This window comes from Saccopteryx bilineata, chromosome 5, assembly GCF_036850765.1.
Source record: "Saccopteryx bilineata isolate mSacBil1 chromosome 5, mSacBil1_pri_phased_curated, whole genome shotgun sequence".
In the NCBI taxonomy this organism is placed as follows: Eukaryota; Metazoa; Chordata; class Mammalia; order Chiroptera; family Emballonuridae; genus Saccopteryx; species Saccopteryx bilineata.
In genome coordinates this window covers 34,749,025-34,766,380 of record NC_089494.1, presented here as the reverse complement: position 1 = coordinate 34,766,380, position 17,356 = coordinate 34,749,025, and the positions used below count along the sequence as shown (strand labels likewise).

At 41.4% G+C, this 17,356-nt stretch overlaps 1 pseudogene; it reads left to right on the top strand.

Annotated features, from left to right (window-relative positions):
• The first annotated feature begins 14,171 nt into the window (after window positions 1–14,171).
• On the top strand, window positions 14,172–14,800 carry LOC136337918 (ephrin-A5 pseudogene; annotated as a pseudogene).
• The last annotated feature ends 2,556 nt before the right edge of the window (window positions 14,801–17,356 follow it).

The window sequence follows — 17,356 nt, the reverse complement described above, 5'->3', positions numbered from 1 at the left end:
CACCTCCAGAAATGAACCTAAAAAAAAGGAGGAGACCTAACTCTCTCCCAAGCACTCAGGGTGTGCCTGACATCACTTGGAATACTTTAAAACTTCTAACCAGGCTTGCTGAAGAAGTTTTGCAAACTACACGCATGCCTATAACCCCTAAACACCTGTTTCTCTCTATGTTTGCCCTTCACCTTCCACTGCAACCACCTAACCACCTTACTCTCTGTTAATCTTTACCAAAATAAAAAATGGGGATATGTAGGAATATGCTGTAAAGACTTGCAGAATTAAGGTAAACAATCAGAGACAGCAAGGTGTCCTAGGGAAAAAGCCCAGAGTGGGCTAGAATCCAGGGGCCTCCCTGACCCTCTGCTGGAAACAGCAAAATAGCAGGATAAGATTCAGTAACAGAAATGTTTAGGCTCTCAGAAGAGAGATTAGGAATAAGCATGTTGCTTGTCCTTTACCCCCTGAAAACTTCTGCTGTCTGCTTCCTTGAGTTATTTGTACTGGCTAATAAATATCTGAGTAAGGCTGGGGACAGGGCTTCAGTCCTTGGATCTGCTGTCCAGGGCTGTTGCCTCCTCTCGAGCATGTCATCTGGTCTCCAAGTAGTTCATTATCACTGCTACAGCTCTGTTTGAAAAAAGGGAAAGACTTTCCATTATCACCTCATCCCTGAGCTCCCTACACCCAGTGGTGAGATTTAGCAAGTTTGCACCAGCTGGGCAGAACCAATACCTAATGTATTGTTGAGTTCAGCAAACTGGTTGTTAAAATGGCACTTGTAATCAGGGTTTTCTCTAAGATGGGTGCCTGGGCAGACACCCAATGTGGAAATCACAAATTTATATTCCTTACTCTTTTTTAACATTCTTTTGTGTGACAGTGTAGTCTAAGTGCCTATAGTAACGTTCATTCTGTCCATAGGTGAAAAAAATCTGATAGAACTGTGCCTGTAATATTTTTTTATTCATTTCATAAAACTCCTTATATCTTTGATGAAATACTGCATTTTAGTTCCCTCATATTTGTTACTTCCGTAGACAAACATATAACATAAAGACAAAAGGTGCCAAGCAACCGGCAGGTGACAAGCTGTCATTTGTTTCAGCTTTGTGTTATGTTCAAAATTCCCCTGAGATATTATGAGTGTGCTGGTGTTCCCTGAATCGTGAAATCAATAGAAAGCCAGGAAACAATGAGCCAATAGAAATATAGATTTCAAGGGTTATCACCCAGTTTGGAAGCCATGGATGAATGCTCACAACTTTCCCGTGAGCAAACAGGTACAGGAAACAGGTTTATCATACACATCATTCGATATTATTTAATTTGCATAGCCTGTGTCATTTATTAATTCAGCCTAGAAAATTTAGTTTTGTATCAATAAAATGAAGATAATGTATGTTCTGATTGATGTTTATCAAAAGTATAAGCACAATGCTTTGTTTATAAAAGTTTATGATATGACCACACATAGATAAAATGTTCTCCTAAGAGTTTGAAGTCAGACATCTGAGAGCAAACAAGGTAATAATTTTTAATTTTTGGAAATCATCACATCAAATGGAGGACACTGAACAAGTAAAACTTTTGCTCTCTAAGATCGATTCTGATGATGTATCTGATCTGAGATTACAGGTCATCGACTGGTAAACCAGCTGCAAACAAAATGTACCCCATAAAGATCAAGCTGAAATGCTCTAAAGCACTGCACATTCAAGGCATTGTTAACAAAAGCATCAAAATGTTAGGTTTTGTTTATCACTTCACAAAGGATTTTTGTAACATTAATGTACTAAGAATCCTGTACTGTACCTTGATTCGGTCTACCTCGGAATTTAATGCAAGAGTTTGGAACCCATATTACAAGAATCATCAAAATAGCATCGAAAGAGTACAACACAAGTTCTTAAAATTGGTATTCTATAAACGTGGCCATGTTACTTATGATGTACCTTATGATGATATTATTCAGGTACTTAACCTACAACATTATTGCATAGGAGAAGGATCATTGACTTAAATTTCAGATAAAAACTGTGTAATAATCCTGTTGGGTGTCTTGCTCTCCTTGAGACCCTGTGTTTCAATGTTCCTAAAGTCATAACAAGAGAAAAAGTTTTTAACATGAGTTTCTGTAGAAGAAACTATGGTTATTTTAGTGCCATAAAGAGAATGATGAGGGAATATAACAAACTGCCTCTTGATATCAATATAAATAATTTATCATTATGCAGCTTTTATAATATTTATTGTTTATTACTTTTTATTGTCTGTGTAATGTCTTAATAATTTGTATTCTTTTATTGCCTTCATTTAAATTTAATTCCTATTGTGATTCTATGTATCTGTTGCCATGTAAATTCCATTGTTGATACTTTATATTTTTGTTTTATTTTTTTCGCATGGTCTGTGATTATATATTCTTTTGTTCCCTTTTTATTTCTTCTTTATTGTTGGAATAACATATTTCTAAACACTGATACTGATGTTGTTTATATATATTGTTTGAATCACGATATTTTTTCTATGTGAGCAATACCAGCCTATTTTTGTAATATTTTTGTCTTGTCCCAGCTATTGGCTTATCTTTTATGATTTTTTCTTTTTCTTCCAATTATAATTATTGCCTACTCTTTATTCTGTAATTTCCTCTGGTGATTGTAGAAATATGTTATAAAACTTTGTGTTCTCAAACAAACAAAAACAAATGATAGAAAAACAAAAGAGAAGAATCAAACTAGATACAAAACTAACAGAAAGCAATTTATAAAATGGCAGTAGGGAACCCACAAGTGTCAATAATTACACTAAATGTAAATGGATTAAACTTACCAATAAAAAGACACAGAGTAGCAGAAGGGATTAAAAAAGAAAATCCAACTATATGCTGCCTACAAGAAACACATCTAAGCAACAAGGATAAAAACAAATTCAAAGTGAAAGGCTGGAAAACAATACTCCAAGCAAACAACACCCAAAAAAAAGCAGGCGTAGCAATACTCATATCTAATAATGCTGACTACAAGACAGAAAAAGTACTCAGAGACAAAAATGGTCATTTCATGATGATTAAGGGGAAGTTGAATCAAGAAGACATAACAATCCTTAATATATATGCACCAAACCAAGGAGCACCAAAATATATAAGACAGCTACTTATTGACCTTAAAACAAAAACTGACAAAAATACAATCATACTTGGAGACCTCAATACACCGCTGACGGCTCTAGATCGGTCATCCAAACAGAGAATCAATAAAGATATAGTGGCCTTAAACGAAATACTAGAACACCTGGATATGATAGACATCTACAGGACACTTCATCCCAAAGCGACAGAGTATACATTTTTCTCTAGTGAACATGGAACATTCTCAAGAATTGACCATATGTTGGGCCACAAAGACAATATCAGCAAATTTAGAAAAACTGAAATTATACCAAGCATATTTTCTGATCATAAAGCCTTGAAACTAGAATTCAACTGCAAAAAAGAGGGGGAAAAACCCACAAAAATGTGGAAACTAAACAACACACTTCTAAAAAATGAAAGGGTCAAAGAAGAAATAAGCGCAGAGATCAAAAGATATATACAGACAAATGAAAATGAAAATACGACATATCAGAATCTCTGGAATGCAGCAAAAGCAGTAATAAGAGGAAAGTTCATATCACTTCAGGCCTATATGAACAAACAAGAGAGAGCCGAAGTAAACCACTTAACTTCACACCTTAAGGAACTAGAAAAAGAAGAACAAAGACAACCCAAAAGCAGCCGAAGAAAGGAGATAATAAAAATCAGAGCAGAAATAAATGAAATAGAGAACAGAAAAACTATAGAAAAAATCAATAAAACAAGGAGCTGGTTCTTTGAAAAGATCAACAAAATTGACAAACCCTTGGCAAGACTCACCAAGGAAAAAAGGCACAGGACTCAAATAAATAAAATCCAAAATGAAAGAGGAGAGATCACCACAGACATCATAGATATACAAAGAATTATTGTAGAATACTATGAAAAATTATATGCCACCAAATACAACAATCTAGAAGAAATGGATAAATTCCTAGAACAATACAACCTTCCTAGACTGAGTCATGAAGAAGCAGAAAGCCTAAACAGACCAATCAGCAGGGAGGAAATAGAAAAAACTATTAAAAACCTCCCCAAAAATAAAAGTCCAGGCCCAGACGGTTATACTAGTGAATTCTATCAAACATTCAAAGAAGACTTGGCTCCTATTCTACTCAAAGTCTTCCAAAAAATTGAAGAAGAAGCAATACTTCCAAACACATTTTATGAGGCAAACATAATCCTCATACCAAAACCTGGCAAGGATGGCACAAAGAAAGAAAACTACAGACCAATATCTCTAATGAATACGGATGCTAAAATACTAAACAAAATACTGGCAAACCGAATACAACAACATATTAAAAAAATAATACATCATGATCAAGTGGGATTCATCCCAGAATCTCAAGGATGGTTCAACATACGCAAAACGGTTAACGTAATACACCATATCAACAAAACAAAGAACAAAAACCACATGATCTTATCAATAGATGCAGAAAAGGCTTTTGATAAAATACAACACAATTTTCTGTTTAAGACTCTCAACAAAATGGGTATAGAAGGAAAATATCTCAACATGATAAAGGCCATATATGATAAACCATCAGCCAACATCATATTAAACGGCATAAAACTGAGGACTTTCTACCTTAAATCAGGAACAAGACAGGGTTGTCCACTCTCTCCACTCTTATTTAACGTGGTGCTAGAAGTTCTGGCCAGAGCAATCAGACAAGACAAAGAAATAAAAGGCATCCATATCGGAAAAGAAGAAGTAAAGCTATCACTTTTTGCTGATGATATGATCCTATACATCGAAAACCCGAAGGACTCCACAAAAAGATTATTAGAAACAATAAACCAATACAGTAAGGTCGCAGGATACAAAATTAACATACAAAAGTCCATAGCCTTTCTATATGCCAACAATAAAATATTAGAAAACAAACTCAAAAAAATAATCCCCTTCACGATTGCAACAAAAAAAATAAAATACCTAGGAATAAACATAACAAAGAATGTAAAGGACCTATATAATGAAAATTACAAAGCATTGTTAAGGGAAATTGAAAAAGATACAATGAGATGGAAAAATATTCCTTGTTCTTGGATAGGAAGAATAAATATAATCAAAATGGCCATATTACCCAAAGCAATATACAAATTTAATGCAATTCCCATCAAAATCCCTATGAGATTTTTTAAAGAAATGGAACAAAAAATCATCAGATTTATATGGAACTATAAAAAACCCCGAATAGCCAAAACAATCCTAAGGAAAAAGAATGAAGCTGGGGGCATTACAATACCTGACTTTAAACTATATTATAGGGCCACGATAATCAAAACAGCATGGTATTGGCAAAAAAATAGACACTCAGACCAATGGAACAGAATAGAAAGCCCAGAAATAAAACCACATATATATGGTAAAATAATCTTTGATAAAGGGGCCAACAACATACAATGGAGAAAAGAAAGCCTCTTCAACAAATGGTGTTGGGAAAACTGGAAAGCCACATGCAAAAGAATGAAACTCGACTATAGCCTGTCCCCGTGTACTAAAATTAATTCAAAATGGATCAAAGACCTAAATATAAGACCTGAAACAATAAAGTACATAGAAGAAGACATAGGTACTAAAATCATGGACCTGGGTTTTAAAGAACATTTTATGAACTTGACTCCAATGGCAAGAGAAGTGAAGGCAAAGATAAATGAATGGGACTACATCAGAATAAAAAGTTTTTGCTCAAAAAGAGAAACTGATATCAAAATAAACAGACAGCCAACTATATGGGAACTGATATTTTCAAACGACAGCTCAGATAAGGGCCTAATTTCCAAAATATACAAAGAACTCATAAAACTCAACAACAAACAAGCAAACAATCCAATAAAAAAATGGGAAGAGGACATGAACAGACACTTCTCCCAGGAAGAGATACAAATGGCCAACAGATATATGAAAAGATGCTCAGCTTCATTAGTTATTAGAGAAATGCAAATCAAAACTACAATGAGATACCACCTCACCCCTGTTAGATTAGCTATTATCAACAAGACGGGTAATAGCAAATGTTGGAGAGGCTGTGGAGAAAAAGGAACCCTCATTCACTGTTGGTGGGACTGTAAAGTAGTACAACCATTATGGAGGAAAGTATGGTGGTTCCTCAAAAAACTGCAAATAGAACTACCTTATGACCCAGCAATCCCTCTACTGGGTATATACCCCAAAACCTCAGAAACATTGATACGTGAAGACACATGTAGCCCCATGTTCACTGCAGCACTGTTCACAGTGGCCAAGACATGGAAACAACCAAAAAGCCCTTCAATAGAAGACTGGATAAAGAAGATGTGGCACATATACACTATGGAATACTACTCAGCCGTAAGAAATGATGACATCAGATCATTTACAGCAAAATGGTGGGATCTTGATAACAGTATAAGGAGTGAAATAAGTAAATCAGAAAAAAAACAAGAACTACATGATTCCATACATTGGTGGAACATAAAAATGAGACTAAGAGACATGGACAAGAGTGTGGTGGTTACCAGGGGTGGGGGGAGGGAGGACATGGGAGGGAGGGAGGGAGAGAGTTAGGGGGAGGGGGAGGGGTACAGAGAACTAGATAGAGGGTGGCGGAGGACAATCTGACTTTGGGCGAGGCGTACGCAACATAATTTAATGACAAAATAACCTAGACATGTTTTCTTTGAATATATGTACCCTGATTTATTAATGTCATCCCATTACCATTAATAAAAATTTATAAAAAAAAAATTATTTTGCAATGTGTACATATAGAAAATCATTATGTTGTACATCTTAAATGAGTACAATACTGTATGTCATTTATATCTTAATAAAACTGAAAAATATAAAAAAAAACAAAAACAACTTTGTGTTCTTTATTACATGTCCTTACTTGGTTATTGATGCATGCATTTTTCAATAAGTTTTTGTACAATATCTTATAATCTTCAGTAAAAGATATTGTCTGTAAATAAATATTATTATTATAATATATTAAAGTAAAACATATGGATTTATTTGCAGTAGTCCTTAACAGGAAGAAAAGGCAACAGAGTTTGACAGATTTTTTTAACAAGAAAGGAAAATCAGAATCTATAATATCAGAATTGGCCTTGGATGGTACAAAACAGTCACAAGCACAACCACTCCGATGTGAAGAAAACAGCATGTCAGTTATTGAAATAAAAAATGATAACAACTCCAAAACTGAATATAGTCTCCCTGAATGCTGGGCAGTGCAACAATATAACGATTTTAAAGAAAAATATGACAGACTGGTAATTTCTAACAAAAAGGTTGCAAATATTGTGCAAAATATGACTTTATAAAAGAAGAAAGTAAGTGTTTATGTGTCAAAAGAATGGAAATGTGTTCATATTGAGGCATCAGGGAAAAACAAAGAGGCACAACAAGCACAAGCTTCTCTAAGAAAAAAATGAGAGAACAGTTTCCATTAAAATCTCATAACATGGCCCTGGCCGGTTGGCTCAGCGGTAGAGCGTCGGCCTGGCGTGCGGGGGACCCAGGTTCGATTCCCGGCAAGGGCACACAGGAGAAGCGCCCATTTGCTTCTCCACCCCCGCCCCCTCCTTCCTCTCTGTCTCTCTCTTCCCCTCCCGCAGCCAAGGCTCCATTGGAGCAAAGATGGCCCGGGCGCTGGGGATGGCTCCTTGGCCTCTGCCCCAGGCGCTAGAGTGGCTCTGGTCACGGCAGAGCGATGCCCCGGAGGGGCAGAGCGTCGCCCCTGGTGGGTGTGCCAGGTGGATCCCGGTCGGGCGCATGCAGGAGTCTGTCTGTCTGTCTGACTGTCTCTCCCCGTTTCCAGCTTCGGAAAAAAAAAAAATCTTATAACATTTGTAAAGAGAACTTAAAAAATTGTGAGCAGGATTTAATAACAAAAGCAATAAATACAATGAATGAAAAATATTTAAGTACTACTTGTAGACTACTTAATACAGTTTACTGTCTGGCAAAATGATGTGAACCATTTTTAGACACAGAAGATGAGATAGAAGTGCAAATTAAAAATGGGTTAGATATGGGAATAGGATTACATTCACGCAAAGCTGCTGTGAAAGTAGCTGATTTCATTGCAAAAGAAATTTAAAAGGAAATATTTACTAAAATTATTGAAAATAATCTGAAAATATGTTTGATTATTGAAAAGCCTCAATGACATCTTGCAAACCAGTTATTATACTTTTCTTAAAAGTTGAGGATTCAGTTACATCACCAACAATTTTTGTTGAGCTAGTTGAACTGGAAAACAAGATGCAGAGACCATATGTTCTTCAGTTATGGAAAGTTTAAATAATCTTGGGCTTACTAAGAACTACCTAGAAAAATGTTTAATAGGATTTTGCTCCGATGGTGCCAGCGTTACGCTTGGGAGAAGACCTGGAGTGAGCACCAGGATAGCAAAAGAGTTTCACACATAGTTACATGGCACTGTTTAAACCATCGCCTCCATCTTGTTTTAGATGATTCAATAATGGGAATAAAGCAAGTATATCATTTAAAAATATTTATTAATAAATATATACTATTTTTCATCAATCTCATGACAACTAAATAGAACTTACCAAAATATCCATAACTTGGAATTGAAATTATAAAGATTGTCTGAGTTTTGGGACCAAGATGAGCTGCCTATAGTTTAAGGTCAAGCCTAGCTGTGCTTATTCAGGGATACATCATTATTTTTATTCAAATAAAAAGTACTTAGGTATGGCTGCCCGTCTTGAAAGTATATATTTTATAACTGATTTGGCATTGATGATTGATATTTTAAACAAAATTACTCTTCTTTCAAATGTGCTTCAAGCAAAAAATATAGACATAATAAAGGCTGAAAAACTCATGTAAGATCTATTAAAGCACTTCAAATGCTTGGGGAAAAAAAGGATCCATACAAAAAAAAAGCTGATGAATTAATTACTTCAGAAACCTTCAAAAATATAAAATCTGTAGAAAATCATCGATTTGTCAGATGATTTTGTTAGAAAACATCATGACAATTTTTTTAAAAAGACTAATGGATTTGAACATTTAAAAGCAAGTTGTAGCAAATTTCAAGATAGGAATAAATTACAATTTCTTAATTTTTTTGGAGTCAGATTACTGAAATATTGAGCCCCATGTGGGCTTGCCGGGTGGATCCCGGTCGGGGCACATGTGGGAGTCTGTCTGGCTATCTCCTGTACTCTCACTTAAAAAAAGAGAAAGATTATGATTCATTTAAAGAATGATTCAGTACCAATCATAGGGAACTGGATACAAATTTAGTAGTAAGTGAAAGGAGAGAATTAATGAAAGCATGATGGGAGAGGTGTGGAATTCAAGTCCAAGCTTAAAGGTAGGGTGGGTTTACTCAAGTTAGACCAAAAATCAAGGACGACAACAACAACAAAACACAAGCATTGGCCCTGGCCAGTTGGCTCAGCAGTAGAGCATCAGCCTGGCATGTGGAAGTCACAGGTTTGATTCCCCACCAGGGCACACAGAAGAAGCACCCATCTGCTTCTCCACCCCTCCTCCTCTCCTTCCTCTCTACCTCTCTCTTCTCCTCCAGCAGCCAAGGCTCCATTGGAGCAAAGTTGCCCCAGGTGCTGAGGACAGCTCCATGGCCTCTGCTTCAGGCGCTAGAATGGCTTTGATTGCAGTGGAGCAACGGCCCAGACTGGCAGAGCATTGCCCCCTGGTGGGTATGCCAGGTGGATCCCATTTGGGTACATGTGGAAATCTGTCTGGCGGCCTCTCCCCCACTTCTCACTTTGGAAATATACAAACAAAACAAACAAAAAAACACAAGCATTGTACTAGACACTGGAAATACAATCTGTTCTAGTGGGGGGACCCTGCCCTCATGAATCCTATGATCTCATAGCAAAGACAGATCTCAAACAAATAATCACGCAGATAAACTGTAAAACTGCACCTGGGACAAGTGCTGAGAGGAGAGGTACATGAAGTTAGAGGAGCAGCGAACGGGATGACCTGACTTTAGCGGGGGTTAGGGCAGGCTTCTCTCAGCTGAGATCACAGGGTCAGTGGCAGTAAACAGGCCAAGATGGTGGACACAGAGTGTGCCAAGTGGCCGAGATGGAAAACAGCGCTGAGGCTGGAGAGTGAGGAGAGAAGGCAGGTGGACACACAGCACCCGGGGAGGGGCGCTCTCTCTGTCCCAGAAGCAATATAGGATCCTAATGGTTTCAGTAGTTTTTCAAGGATTCTAAGTTATTTTTACTCTCTTTACCCCACTTTTCTGTAATTACAAACTAGTAAATATGTAATTACTACAGCAAATGTGTTACTTTAACAACCAGAAAAATATGCAACATTTAAGAAAGAGAAAGGTTGCATTATATGCCCACTCTAGCCTTCTTTCCCCACGTGTCTTATTCTTTTCCAGGCTTACAGACTATTAATGAAGGTGTCTCCCTCTCAGGACTGTCCCTAAGTGCTGGCCTCAGCCAGCCCAACTGCAGGACATCCTGGGGGACGATACCCCAAAACACTCTGAAGGAGAAGAATCTGACGTAAATCATCAGAGAGCTGGACAACAGATCAGGAAGCTGTGGCATGTTCTCTTCCCTACATCTGGGTGTGGGTACCTTAGTAAGAGAAGATTGTATCGTCCAGTATTTCTGTTTCCTGCTCTATCCATCTGTGTTTTTCACATGGCTGAATCGTATAGATTGCCTAATTTCAGATACTTGTGGCATAAGCAACTTCAATGACCAGGCTTTAATGGGGGAGGGTCATTAATACCTTCCTGGTGCCCCCATCCATGACCCAAATCTTGTCTGAAATTGTCTGATGAGGATCTATCTGGTCCAGAAAAGTCTATATTTAACAGCTTCCAAAGAAGTTCTTTTAACTGTTACCTAACAAAGATGATAATGGATTTTTAAAGGATAACTGACCTGGTAACAAATATGAATGAGACACACAATTTACTAAAATTTCTTGGGTAATTCTATATTATAATAACTATAAAATATTAACTATAAAACATAGTATTCATATAAATAACTATAAACTGTAAGTAACACAGCAGAGTTATCCTTGTTAACTCTCAACTTCTCTGTTTAAGAGAATTATGGAATTGTGTCTGCAGCCCAGTCTAAATCCTCTTCTTTTACTACTATGGCTTTACACTTCTACTGGCCTGTTCTGTGTCCTGTAATGTTTACATTCTGGGCTGCCTAGATTAAAATGGTTGCATCTCTCTCTCTCTCTCTCTCTCTCTCTCTCTCTCTGTTTTTTAGGCTGAGTACAGTGAACTTTATTGATGGGCATGACAAGAAAAGACTCCCTAAGACTCTCCTCTTCCTCAGGGGTCTGTGATGGCAACTGTGGAGGTTAGGAGTTTCTCATTGTGTTCAGGGATCAATTTGGGACAAGGACTCCCCAGCAGCTGAGGACCTCTTTTCCTCTCACTGGGGCTGATGGTCCAGGAGGCTCTTACTTCTTGGAGGCCATGTGGACTATAAGATCCACCACCCTGTTGCTGAAGCCAAATTCATTGTTGAATTAGGAAATGAGTTTGACAAAGTGGTCAAGAACAATGCAGCTCCAGCAACAAAGGCAGAGTGGGTGTCACTGCAGGAGACACCCTGGTCTTCAGTATAGCCTCAGATGCCCTTGAGGGGGCCTTCTGATGCTTGCTTCACTACTTTCTTTAATTTTTTTTTATTGATTTGAGAGAGAGAGAAAGGGAGAGAGAGCAAGAGAGAGAAGCATCAACTCATTATTCCACTTAGTTGTTCCATTTAGTTGTAGACTCACTCATTGCTTTATTGCATGTGCCCTGAGTGGAGGACCAACCGTCCAACTGTGACCTATGTGTGCTGGGTCAATGCTCTATCCACTGAACCACTTGGCCAGGGCCTTCACTACCTTATTCCTTTTTATTTCTTTTCTTTTTCTTTTTTCTTTCTTTCTTTCTTTTTTTTTTTGAGAGGAGTGGAGATAGTGAGACAGGCTCCTGCATGTGCCCCACTAGGATCTACCAGGCATCCTCTATCTGGGGACCATGCTTGAATCAACCAAACTATTTTTAGTGCCTGAGGCTATTGCTCAGACCAAAGGAGCTATCCTCAGCATCTAGGGCAATGTTTGAACCAATCAAGCCACTGGTTGCAGGAGGGGAAGATGGTCGCTTTCGTTGTGTGCCCGGACCAAGACATACATACACCAGGCCCACACTCTATCCCCTGAGCCAACTGACCATAACCTGCTACCTTCTTAATGTCATTGTATTTGGCGGTTTTCTTCAGGCAGCAGGTCAAATCCACAACTGACACATTTGGGATGGGGACACAGAAAGCCAGAGAGTTGATCAGGGATGACCTTGCCCACAGCTTTGGCAGCGCCAGTGGAAGCAGAGATGATATTCTGGCAGCTCCTCAAGCATCATGCCACAGCTTCCCAGAGGGGCCATCCATGGTCTTCTGGGTGGCAGTAGTGATGGCAGGGACTGTGGTCATGAGTCCCTCCACTATGCCAAAGTTGTCATGAATGGCCTTGGCCAGGAGACCAAGCAGTTGGTGGTGCAGGAGGCATTGCTGACAATCTTGAGGGAGCTGTCATACTTGTCATGGTTCACATCCTTCATAAACATGGGACATCTGCAGAAGGGACAGAAATATGACCCTCTTGGCTCCATCCCTCAAGTAAACGCTTGCAAAACTGACTCTTAACCCTTTCCTCTACTGTCCAGTCGTTGCAACCCTCCGGGACTGCCGGTGCTGCTGCCGCCGCCGCCGCCGCTGCTAAGTTTATGTCCCTGTCTCCTAGAGGTTTTAGGATTCAGTTGGTGGTTTTCACCTCTTGCTGCTGTTGTGTCCAGGGAGGGAAAGGGGGGCAGCTGCGGGAGGATCGGAAAGGTTTTCTAATTAGTCATCCAGGAGACGTCTCTCGCTCGTGCAGGCTCTCTCTTTTTCCTCTCTCTCCGTTTCAAACTGATTGATGCCTCTCTACAGGTTGCTGGTCTTGGGGCAGAACCCATCGGAGCCACAGGGACGCTTTTGAGAGCTCGATCAGGGCTCTTGACCCTGCTGAGAGCTCAATCAGGGCTCCTGACACCGTGTCTGGGGCTCATTCTTGCTCCCAGGAGGCGATCAGACACTGACAGCCCATCCAGGAGTTGACAGATTCCTTAGGAAAGTGACAGTTTCCCTCCCGCCGTCCCGCGGAGCTGTTGGGTTGGCGTCGTCCCGCAGGTTTGGGCATCCCAGGTCCTCCTGGCTGGCTGGCTGAGACATCGCTTTTCATTCCCTCCATTGCATCCACACCCGGTGGAGAAAAGCACGCGTGAGAAATCCCCGAGGCCAGCGTCTGCGGTGCTGTCTCCCGCCGCCGCCCCCGCAGACCGACCCCGCGGGGGACCCGGTGTGTGTGTGTGTGGGGGACCTGCTGGAAGACGCCGAGAGCCAAACTGTGCTTTATAGTTTACGAAGCAAGACCGCTGCTCCCCAGCCCAGTGGCCGCTTAACCAGTTCCAGGATGCCGGCGAGGGTGGGTCTACGGCTCCGGATTTCCACCCTCTCCACGCACCGACTCCACGCAACACCACGACTCCTCCGAGATGTCCGGGGGTCGCCCAGTTAGCGCCCCGAGGAGGCTCCAGGCGCGAAGCCTTCCACCCCACGGAGCTCTCCTCCGGTTTCCCACCAGCCGCCAAAGTAACTCGGGGCGGAGCGAGGCGCCCGCGCGGGCCCTGGGCGCGGAGACCTGTGCGCCCGCGGCGCCCACACGGAGCGGGGCGGGGCGGCCAGTGTGCGTCGCCCCGCGGGCGCGGCGTGGGCTCCGTGACTGTGCAGCGTGCGCCCCGCCTGCCCGACCCGCCCGCCGCCCCAGACACAGCCCCGCACCCTTCACCCCGCCCGCGCCGCCGCCGCCGCACACTCGAACGCTTCTCTCCATCTTGTGATTTCTTTTTTCCTTCTGAACTCTCCATTGGAAGGTCCGAGTTTGAATTCAGCCCCTCCCCTCACTCCACTGTCTCGTTATTTCTCGCTCTCCTCCCGCTCCCCAGCGTGCGTGATGCTCCACGCGGAGATGTTCACGCTGAGTTTCTGAATGTGTGTGTTCAGCTGGGACTCGGGCTCCAAGGCCGCCGATCCCTACACTGTCTACCGGAATAGCAGTGACCAGGATTCCAGAGGGAGGACCACATGGACGTCTGTCTCAGTGACTCCCTGGGCGTTCTCTGCCCTCACTGTGAGGACTCGGTCCTGGATAATAAGACCAAGCGTTATGTCCTCTGCGTGGTGAACTTTGATGGCTACAGTGTCTGCGACCACACTTGCAAAGGGTTCAAGAACTGGGAATGTAACCGGTCTCACTCTGCAAATGGATTACTGAAGTATTCTGAAAAATTCCAGGTCTTCACACCCTTTTCTCTAGGATTTGAATTTAGGCAAAGCAGAGACTATTTCTACATCTCCTCTGCAATCTCAGATAATGGGAGAAGGTCCTGTCTAAACCGCAAAATCTTTGTGAGACCAACAACTAGCTGTACGAAAATCATAGATGTTCATGATTGTGTTTTGGATGGTAACAACAAAGTAGAAAGTTCATTAGAACCAGCAGATGACACGGTACATGAGTTAGCCGTGATCGTTTTCTTGCTGGAGCAACAAATGCCAACTTTAAACCAAAACAAGTTCTAGTTTTTGTTTTCATTCTTGCCTCCAGAAAGGTATAAGATTATGAAGTGTATGATGTCTACTTTCAGCTGTTCTATTTTAGTTGCTTTATTTTTATCTTGAATGAAATTCAACATCATAAAAATAGAATTTACAGCAAATATTTTATACATTCCTGGATGCAACCATTAATAGCGGAATTAATGTTGACCTGATTGATGTGAATACTTCAGGACAGTGCATTATTTTCTTATCCTTCTTTAAACTATAAAAAACCTAGGATCCTCGGAATCACAAATCACATCATTGACAAAGACTAATACACTATTGTATAGGTAAAGAGATCGCAGCCCAAAGAAATTAATTATTTCAATATGGCTTTACAGTGAATGGATAGCAGAACCAGGATCAAAACTCCACGAGACACGTAGAAAAATGTGTGATGTTCCCTGGAAACTAATTTCTGATGCTGGATGAGCGCAGGTTAAGGCTGATAAAATCCATTTCCAGCGTCAGCTGAGCTGGGCATAGAACTGACTTCTTTAGTGGGATTTAAGGACAAGTGTCTGGGTGGGCACTCCCTTCACTGACAGAAAGTGGATAAAAATTCTGAAATACAAAAATATATTCTTAAATGTTTTAAATAAAATATATAGGGTTAGCTCTAGTCCACCAACAGGGGACAGCAGAGGCCGTCTGTCCTGTGTCCCTGGATTTTATATTCCAGTGTTAGGAAAACGGAATTTTCTCTGAGGCAGTTTTTGAGGTTTTGAAGTGCAGCAAGAAGACATGTTGTATCAGTTCTTGTCATCTTCTTAGGCACAGTGGGTAATCAGGGGTCGCTGGGAAGGCGGTATCTCTGAGGCCTTCTCTCCAATCCAGCACCCTGGCATCCCACACCATCAGAGCCCAGTGGATGGCAGGACCTCTGTTCCTAGGTTATTGAGTTGGGCAGCCGTCTCCGCGGGAAGCTGGCATGTAAAGCTCTGGCGCTGAAATCTGGCTTTTTTCACTGAGAATCTTTTTCAACAGCCAGTAAATTAGGCAAAGGAGAGTAACGAAACTAGGTAACTGTCAGAAATTCTCAACTGCATTTTTAAGCAAATATCAGCAATCATGTCGTACTATCTGCATGGTTTTGGGGGTTGGAAATGAGGAGAAGGTGGTAGGGGAGGATGAAAGGTAAAATCAGAGGATCAGTGCAAAAGCCTTGGCTGATTCAGCTCTCTTCTCTGCCTCCAGGAGGCACCTGGTCCGGCACACTCCCTGCCTCCAGGGGGCACAGGGTCCCGCACACCCCCTGCCTCCAGGGGTCACCAGGTCCCGCACACCCCCTGCCTCCAGGGGGCACCTGGTCCCGCACACTCCCGCACCAGCCTGATGTCTCCAGGCTCTTTCCCACGCTGCCACCCCTTTCTTCCTGTGGTGCCTCCACCCTCCTCTGGGCCCCACATTTCAGACCTGATGGCCCTTCTTAGTCACTCACCCAGTACTCAGACCCCAGCTTCCACTAATGAAGGGAGTGCCCACTCAGGCACTTGTGTTGGGCTGCCCCTAAAGAAGTCAGTTCTAGGATCAGCTCAACTGAAAGTGGAAATGGATTTTATCAGCCTTAACCTGCATTTATCCAGCATTGCAGAATAGTTTTCAGGGAGTTTCACAACACCTTTTCCTATATGTCCTGTGGAATCGGGCAGTGAGATATGAACAGGGGTTTGCAGCCGAGAAAGTGAAATGGGAAAAGGAAAGCTGGACTCAGGATTCCCTGTCATCCCAATAAAGAGATGAGGAACAAGTGGGTGTAAGGTGTGTCTTTAATTTCAAATTGCAGCAATTTAAGGCATGTGACTCCTGTCCAAGAGAACTGCCTCCCTACTCTCTTGGTGCTGCCAGTTTTTATAGGGTTCAGGGGCTGTTAGTAATGGTCTAAGGGGTAAAAGGAAAAAAAAGTGAGAAAAAGGGAAAAGTCTATGCAGTTAGTCACATAGCAGTGTGTGAGAGGTGGAGATCTGGTTTGCAGGAACGACTCCTCTGCAAATTCTTCTGATTTGGCACAGGCCTAATCCGCAGGGTTTTATCTGGTGTCCTTGGTAAATCTTCGAGGCAGCAGGGGTCAGTATCTCCCAGGAACAGCCCAGTCCTGATGCTTCTGGGAACTTCTCCAAGAGAACTCCCTTATTCTTAGACAACAAAATAAAGATTTAGGTTTGTGAACTAAGCTCCTATTTATCTACAGTGCCTTAACTCCTTGCAGGAAATTCTGTGACTCAGTCCTTACAAGAAATTATTTTAATTTAACCTCTTACAAAAGTAAGGATCTATTAAGGAGATGGTACCCTGCCCAGAGTCACAGGGGAGCTAAGGCTCAAAGCTGGCTCCCGATGGCTTCCAGGGAATGGATTGTGGGTGGGTAGGTGGGTGGGGTCATTAACCATAGTGACTAAAGGAGTTAGGGTTGTGATCTCTACTTATTGGTTGGTGCTAGGGCAGAGGGCAATTGATCTTTGCATCTGATCCTGAGTTCAGCCCTGAAATTATTCTGTACCACTTTACAAGGATTTGTTCTGTGGGATTGTTCTG